At 35.0% G+C, this 8,076-nt stretch overlaps 2 pseudogenes across 1 annotated transcript; both read left to right on the top strand.

Moving 5' to 3' along the window:
• Window positions 1-1,408: 1,408 nt before the first annotated feature.
• LOC143570915 (receptor-like protein kinase FERONIA pseudogene) lies at window positions 1,409-2,715 on the top strand (annotated as a pseudogene).
• Window positions 2,716-2,988: 273 nt separating this feature from the next.
• On the top strand, window positions 2,989-8,076 carry LOC143570914 (calmodulin-binding receptor-like cytoplasmic kinase 3; annotated as a pseudogene). The gene is made up of 5 exons (XR_013142017.1): window positions 2,989-3,379; window positions 5,117-5,282; window positions 5,368-5,457; window positions 6,390-6,688; window positions 7,879-8,076. The product of XR_013142017.1 is annotated as a calmodulin-binding receptor-like cytoplasmic kinase 3 (transcript).

The following is an 8,076-nucleotide window of genomic DNA, read 5'->3' as shown; positions in this document are numbered from 1 at the left end:
GATTTAACATAGTAATCCTATGTAGCCTACACAATATATTTGCATCCTACACAACATTTGAGAAGTTGTGTAGGTTTGAATGTTGTGTAATAAATAGTTTGTAAATTCACACAACATTCAATCATGCATAGCCTACACAATATATTTACATCTCACACAACATTGGAAAGTTGTGTAGGATTAAATGTTGTGTGAACACATAGTTTGTAAATTCACTCAACATTTAATCCTAGATAGCCTACACAATATATGTACTTCCTACACAACATTTGAAAATTTGTGTAGGATTGAATGTTGTGTCAATATATACTTTGTAAATAGAAAAAATTTGGCTTCTTTTATCTGAGCTTCATAGAAAGAACAAAACTGAACCTGAAGCAATTCAAAAGACGGAAGTGACACTGAGGACGAGATTGATGAAGAAGATGCAGTAGAACCAGATGATGATGTAGGACACAAGGATTTCTCAGGAGAAGAAGGTGACGAAGATGATGATTAACATGCAAAGAATCAAGATGATGATGATGACGAGGACGATGATGATAATGGTGATGGTGATGAGGAAGATAAAGAAGAGGAAGATGATGATGAGGAAGAAGAACCACCAACAAAGAAGAGAAAGTAAGCGTTTTTAGGCATGTTATGCATGATTTTAACGGTTTAAAGTCATTTGTTTAGAATGATTATGGTTTCATCTTTTATTGTTATAGTAGATTGGTAATTTGGTATGCCCATATATATATATTTGATTACTTGTCTTGCATAATCTTAGGATTTGTGTCTTTAACTTGTCATACACTTGTTTCTTGATTATCTTGTCTTTTCTTCATGTCTTGTTTGTGATGCTACATAAATGTGTGGAATGGGATAAACATGTTACGGATCAAAACATGTTTATTATTAATTTTTGCCACCTGATACTTCATGTTAAACTTCAACAAAACAATCATTAAATATTAACCCAATTAATAATTGTTCCATTCAAATAATCCAGCTTTTACAATTTAAGAAATTGTTTTAGAAAACCGAAAGAAAAACCCGAAACTCTGGTAGTTGTTACATAGAAACATCAATTAATTTGTTACAGGAATAGTTATAACCTGTTAGCTGTGTTTTCCATGTGGCCCCAAGAAGAAGAAGCACCGCTCATAGTGAGATCCACTTTTAATTATCTAAGACTTAATTTGTGTCAAGTGTCAAAAGGTATTACTTTATTACTTTTGGACAGCATTAATATTCACTTTGCAAATAAACTATACAATGTTATTTGTAACTTTATAAATGTGGATATTTAAATCCAAGCCAGCTTTATTGATTTGGATTATAGAACTCCTAAGACGCGTTTGTTGATTTGACTTTAATTTGTAGTTTTAACTGCTCTTCTCAGCTATAGTTCAAGAGATCGGAAGATCCAATATCCAATCAAGAGATGCTCCCTGTAGTGGCAATCACTGATGAAGAGAAATTGCATTCATTGGCAACTGAACACGCATTTCATCGTTTTTCTATTATAGAGATGCAGTTAGCTACTCGAAACTTTGATGATGATTTGGTCATTGGAAAGGGAGGTTTTGGGAAGGTATACAAAGGTCATATGTATGGAACTAGAGATACTACTAAACGTATTGTCGCCATTAAACGGTTGGATTCATATTCTATGCAAGGGGCAGCTGAGTTCATGACCGAAATTGAGATGCTTACCAAGCTGCGCCACTGTAACCTGGTGTCTTTAATTGGTTATTGTTATGATAACAAGGAGATGATACTAGTATACGAGTACATGCCCAATGGGACCATTGAGCACCATTTGCACAAAGCTAAGACTCCTTTATCTTGGATGCATCGACTCAAGATAAGCATAGGTGCTGCACGAGGATTAGACTACCTGCACACTGGTGTCGGTACACAGCATGGAGTCATACATCGAGACGTGAAAAGCTCAAATATTCTACTTGATGAGGATTGGGCCGCAAAGATCTCAGATTTTGGGTTGTCAAAGATTATAGATAAAAGGTCTTCTGGTGTGAGTACCCGCCTTAAAGGCACCTTTGGGTATCTAGATCCAGAGTACTGTAGCACTGGGATGTTGACCACGGAATCAGATGTTTTTTCCTTTGGGGTTGTTTTGTTGGAGTTACTATCTGGGAGGCGTGCAGTCGATACAAGGTTTAAAGAGGAGGAGTGGAATTTGGGAATTTGGGCTAAAAAGTGTGTCAAAGAACAGCGGATGGATCAGATTGTTAGTGTTCATATTATTCCACAAATTTCTCCCAAATGTTTGAAGGAGTTTGTCCAGATTGCAATCCGATGTTTGAAAAGCTCTAGTAAAAAACGACCGTCTATGGCTGATGTTGTGGTTGCTCTTCAGCAATCAATGGCATTGCAGGAGCAATTTGACAGTTCTGCTCAGTCTGGAGGTTAAATGGGTTTCACCCATAAAATGCAACATCTACTTTTCGGGCTTAAGCATAACTATGGTATGGCCACATTACTTCATAAATGCTGTGTGATATATTTGGTTGTCTTTAATTGCATATGAGACAATTTCCCAATTCTTGTTCTTGAAGATCAACAAAACTGTTAAAAAGAGTTACGATCATTAAGATTGCGAAGTCTCCTACTAAATATTGCGGTTGGCACTGCCTGTAACAATAATCAGTAAGAACAACATAAAAAATTTGGGTCAACTCAAGATTTTAGAGTAGTGCAGTCATGTTTTTTCCGTTGTCTACATCTTGATTATAATTCATTTTCAAGTTCATTTGTCTGTTACTAAGGTGACCTTCTCTACTCAAAACTTTGATAATGCTTTGGTCATTGCAAAAGCATCATTATTATTATTAATTTATTATTAGGGTCATTATTATGAGATAATAAAAATATTTGATTTAGATGATTTATGAATTTGTTTGCAAGAAAAATAGAAATGTAGCATCTTTCACCACATTTGACAGGTCATGTTTGAACCTGTTGAAACTGTCTACTTTGGTCCCAACAGAAACCATTCTCATTGCTAATAATTTTTATGAAAAGAAATTATATGAAAACTTGCAGTCATCAACTACATTTTTTTTGGCATTGTGGTTAATTAAATTAGATTACTATAGGTTTTGCAGTGGATGCAAATTCATCTATACAAATGAACTCTGTTTCTGAAGAGGTTCCAGCAAGCCCACTGCGTGCGCCAAGTAGTCCTCAAAGAATCACGATGTCTCTAAAACTTGATAGGATTGGGTCGGTTCATTTGACTATGAACGAGCTGGCAAGAGCCACCCAAAATTTTTCATCGTCGTTAAAGCTTGGTGAAGGTGGTTTTGGAATGGTGTACAAAGCTCAACTACCAAACGGTGAACTTGTTGCCATAAAACGAGCAATAAAGGTAATGCGAGTAGTTAAATAGTTAATACTTATAATGTATAATTAATCTCTTTCTACAATATTACTTCCTTCTTAATTCATGTCATAATTGGAACATGACATGATTTTTTGGAATTAGGACTTGTTTATACAGGAAAAAGAGAGCACAACTTTGACTTTTTGGGTCACATAGACTAATTCTCAATTTCAGAACTGATACATTTGATCTTTGACTTTTTTTTATTGAGAGAATGCGGTTTTCGTCCGTGTGGTTTGACCATATTTGCAGTTTTAGTACAAAAGATTCAAATTTGCAATTTTCGTCCAGTAGTTTTGTTTTCACTTGCAATTTAACCCTACGTCGTTAATTTCCTTCATCTTCCACAAACTATACATGAACAAACGAGGATTACGATTCATCTCATTGTGGCTTCGATAATGACACATTTGGTAGATAAATGTGTCAAACGATTCCACAACCAACTATGGACAAAATTTCCCCTCACGTAAGGTCATGCCGGGTTTAACAAACACGGTTAATGGGGTTTGTTGGGTCGGGTTTAATTGCAAGTGAAAACAAAACTAGTGAACTAAAACCGCAAAATGTGGTCAAACCACAAGGACGAAAACCACAATTTTCTCTTGCTTATTCTAGAAAAGAGTTAATAACTACATAGATGTTTGCAATAGTTGAACTGATACGAGCCACTAGGCCCTAACCGTAACTGATAGGAACTTGACGAACTTTACCTGTTTACCGCCCAGCCGAATGAGAAGGATGAAACAGTCAGCCAAGTTTAATTGTTTTCCGAGTTTGCATTTAGTTTTTTATTCTCTTTCCCATGTTGCGTGTGTTAGCTAGCTAGGAGAGTGCGGTTAACCCATTTGCATATTTTACTTCTTCTTGCTTAAGTTTAGTGTTTGGTCAGGAATCCAAGACACAAACACGAACGAAAACAAGTAAACGAGCACGAGAGAGCTAACGTGGTTCGGTCTAGAATGACCTACCTTCACAAGTAGTAACTATGGCTTGTAATTTATTAGTAATTAGGAATACATGTACAATGAGATCTACATATAGGTAAAACCTAATTAGGGTTAACCCTTGATAATTAGGGTTGACCCGAAGTAGGCCGAAGCCTACATAACCCAACATTTAGGATCCATGTTTAGCACATTTCCCCTTATAAATTGCAAGTGTTCTGCATCGGAAAAATGGGGAAGAAAATTGTTCCAAGATTTATGTTCTTTCCTTAACCTAGCTAGTTTCTTCGGAGGTTAACTCGGCCACTCTAAAGGTTGCGTCCCAAACCTTGCCATATGGAACGTGTCAATCTGTGTTGGATAATTCACTATTTACATGGAGTTATCGGTCGGAGATAAAGAAAAGAAGGAGATTTAAATAACCCAAAGTCATTGGAGTCTCTTACTGTTATAACCATTAATTTGTTTCGATAAGAAGTCGACTCTAAATAGATTACTTGTTTAGCAAGTTTTTCCAAGTATATAAAGTGATAGGGTAAATCATTTTTTCCTTGACAATGATTAACTGGTGTTCTGTGTTGTACGTTCCGATCAACTCCATTGGTTGATATAAGAGCTCATACAAGGAAGAGATCAAAGAATCATTAATCGATCCACAAGCAAAACCCGAACAAGCTCAAAACCGTTATAGATCTTGATACCACCCTCGTCTAATTATTTGTTAATTAAAAATTTCCATTAGTGGTTTAACTTTTAACCATAAAAAAGTGTGTAGGGACATTCTGATGCTCTAACAAGTGAATTTAGAAGTGAGGTTGAACTTCTTGCTATAACTGACCATCGGAATCTAGTGAAGCTTCTTGGGTATGTTGATAACGGAGGTGAGCTCCTCGTCATCACAGAATACGTGCCAAACGGTACCCTAAGAGAACATCTAGATGGTATATGTTACTTAACCCATAATATTGTTAATATAGATCGACATAACTTTAGCAAAAATAGTAATTTAGTTGTTCCCCTTTTCAGGTGTTCATGGAAGCCTTTTGGATCTCAGTCAACGACTTGAAATTTGCATTGATATTGCTCATGGTTTAACGTATCTGCATCTATACGCCGGTATGCTTAACACCAATATATAATCGTAATGTACACGTGTACTTTATATTTAAGATTTTACTTCTATATCTTTTCGAGTTATTTTAGTTATGATGGAGCATTCCCAGTCTATTCCCTACTATATATCATATAATTACACTAAAAATCACCGTGCTTTCTCTCTCATGTTCAATTAAATAATATTTTTTATACTTTTATTCTTTTCTCTCTCCATCACTCACAACCACTTTTAGAAAATATTAAAAAATTATACGATATGAACAGTGAAACCTCAAATTTAACTTTCTCATATAACATTTTATCTCTCCTCTACTCACAACCATCCATAACCATACCATATAATTTACAAAACTGCCTCACAAAAATATAGAGAATAGGTTGAGAATGCTCTTATAGGGATGTTTGTTTGGATTTGCGTTTTGAGGCTATTACCTCATAATTTGCTTCCACAAAATTTTTTCCGAAAGGTTTTTTTAATAAAATTACCTATGGTGTCACAAACGTGTCTTCTTTTTCTTAAGAATGTCATTAGGTCCTTTTCATAAGGAGTCAGGATACGAGCCCAAGCTCAACTCACTTTGAGCTACATTTTTAAAGTTTGAGTTTGGTACTATCACTATGTGTGATATGTGTGTGTATAGTTTTTGTGTTGTGCAATTATATCTTATTAACTTAAATAAAAAATAATAATTTTTATTTTTTGGTTTAATATAGACCTATTTAGTCTCACAAGTCTATTAAAACTTTGTAATTAACCTCATACTTAAGCTTGTTTGCTAAATGAAGTCAAATTTTGGACTCACACTCGAATTTGATTAGCTCGACGTGATTCGGAGTTTTAGCAAGCCCTTGCATACCTGGTTTAACATATTCAATTATTATAAAAATCATAATTTGACAAAAACTTTCGATTATGTCTTCACTTTCAACAGAAAAGCAAATCATCCACCGAGACGTTAAGTCGTCCAACATTCTTCTAACTAAGAAATTCAGAGCAAAAGTGGCCGATTTTGGATTTGCAAGACTAGGAGATCCTGAGCTTGATAAAACATATGTTTTGACCAAAGTAAAGGGCACAGTCAGGTATCTTGATCCGGAATATATGAGAACGTATCAGCTCACCCCGAAAAGTGATGTTTACTCATTTGGGGTTCTACTTATCGAGATTCTAACAGGTCGTAGGCCCATTGAGCGCAGGAGACCACCTGAGGAGAAGGTGACTCTAAGATGGGTAAGTTTCTTGTTCTTTTCATCCCTTATGCACATGCATCATCAAGTTTGTACCTTGCGCATTGATGGTTGTATATTGAACCGAATAGGAAGTGTGAGCTAGTGGGTACCTTGCGCACTACTAGAAAATGGGTGAATTTGCTGCAAAGATTTCTTACAATTTTCTGACAACTCAAAATTTCCGACAAATTTTCCACGACTTTTCAGCAAAAACAAAAAGAAAAAAAAACACTACTAGAAAACATGTCTTTTCCTTCAAACATTTCCTACAAAATTCCTACAACAAGTAATTCCAACAGATTTCTTTCCAACAAAAAAAACCCTCTAATTTTCCTACAATATTGCAACAGAATAGTAACAATAGGATTTCGTTGGAAAATTGTTGCTAACTTTCCAACAAACTTCCAACAAAAAACATATTTATCAACTATTTCTTTTGTTTTTTTATTTGCAATGATGTATATTTGTAGCAATTTTGTAAGAAAAGTTGTTGAAAAATGATTGAAAACAATTTTCAGGCATGTGTTTTTCTAACACCACATTTTGTTGGAAAATTGTTGGAAAGTGGGTTTTCCAACAGATCTACGAAATCAGTCATAGAAAAATGTCTAGTTTTCTAGTAGTGAAACATATTAACTTAACGCAAGTTTTCTACAACATAGCGGTATTAAAAATGATTGTCGAAATTTTATCACAAGATTTAGTTCTTTTCCGACAACTTCCCAACATTTTTTAATCATTTATTAATTTTTAACCCTAAGAAATAAAAAATCAAAATGGAAATTAAATAACAAAAATTTGTAGCAAAATAGACAAATCATTGGCAAATTTTGCGACAGGTTAGCCACAAAAACTGTTGTCGCAAATTGACATGTTTTCTAGCAGTGTTGTGCATTCGTAATGTTAACTTGTACCATGCCCAAAAGCATGTTATTAATTTGCTTGTACCAGAGAAGACTATGCATCAGTATAGAACCAAGAATCGGGTTGTGACTTCGAAGTGTTTGATCTTTATTATATGTCAATAAAACTACTAAATGGGCTAATTCCGGTAGTTTGTGTGTGTGTGTCTTTATTTATTTATTTTGCAATCTCTATTGGGTCAAAGGGTTTTTGATTGAAATGGAAATAGGGTGAACACTTGAATCAACCAATTCCTCTAAACCTGACTATATTGATGATTGATTTCAGGCATATAAGAAGTACACTGAAGGTGAAATAATGGGTTTGGTTGACCCTTAGATGAAAGAAGCTGTTGATAGCGAAATCGTTGGAAAAATGTTTAAGTTAGCATTTCAATGCATGGCTGGGACACGAGCGGACCGCCCAGATATGAAGTTGGTGGGAGAGCAGTTGTGGGCCATTAGAATGGACTATATAAGAGATTAA

The sequence above is a fragment of the Bidens hawaiensis genome, unplaced genomic scaffold (genome assembly GCF_021521415.1).
Source record: "Bidens hawaiensis isolate Kalapana, Puna unplaced genomic scaffold, B.hawaiensis_p1.1 tig00025175_1, whole genome shotgun sequence".
Classification (NCBI taxonomy): domain Eukaryota; kingdom Viridiplantae; phylum Streptophyta; class Magnoliopsida; order Asterales; family Asteraceae; genus Bidens; species Bidens hawaiensis.
Note: the sequence above shows the minus strand (reverse complement) of the source record. Positions and strands in the feature narration are given on the sequence as shown.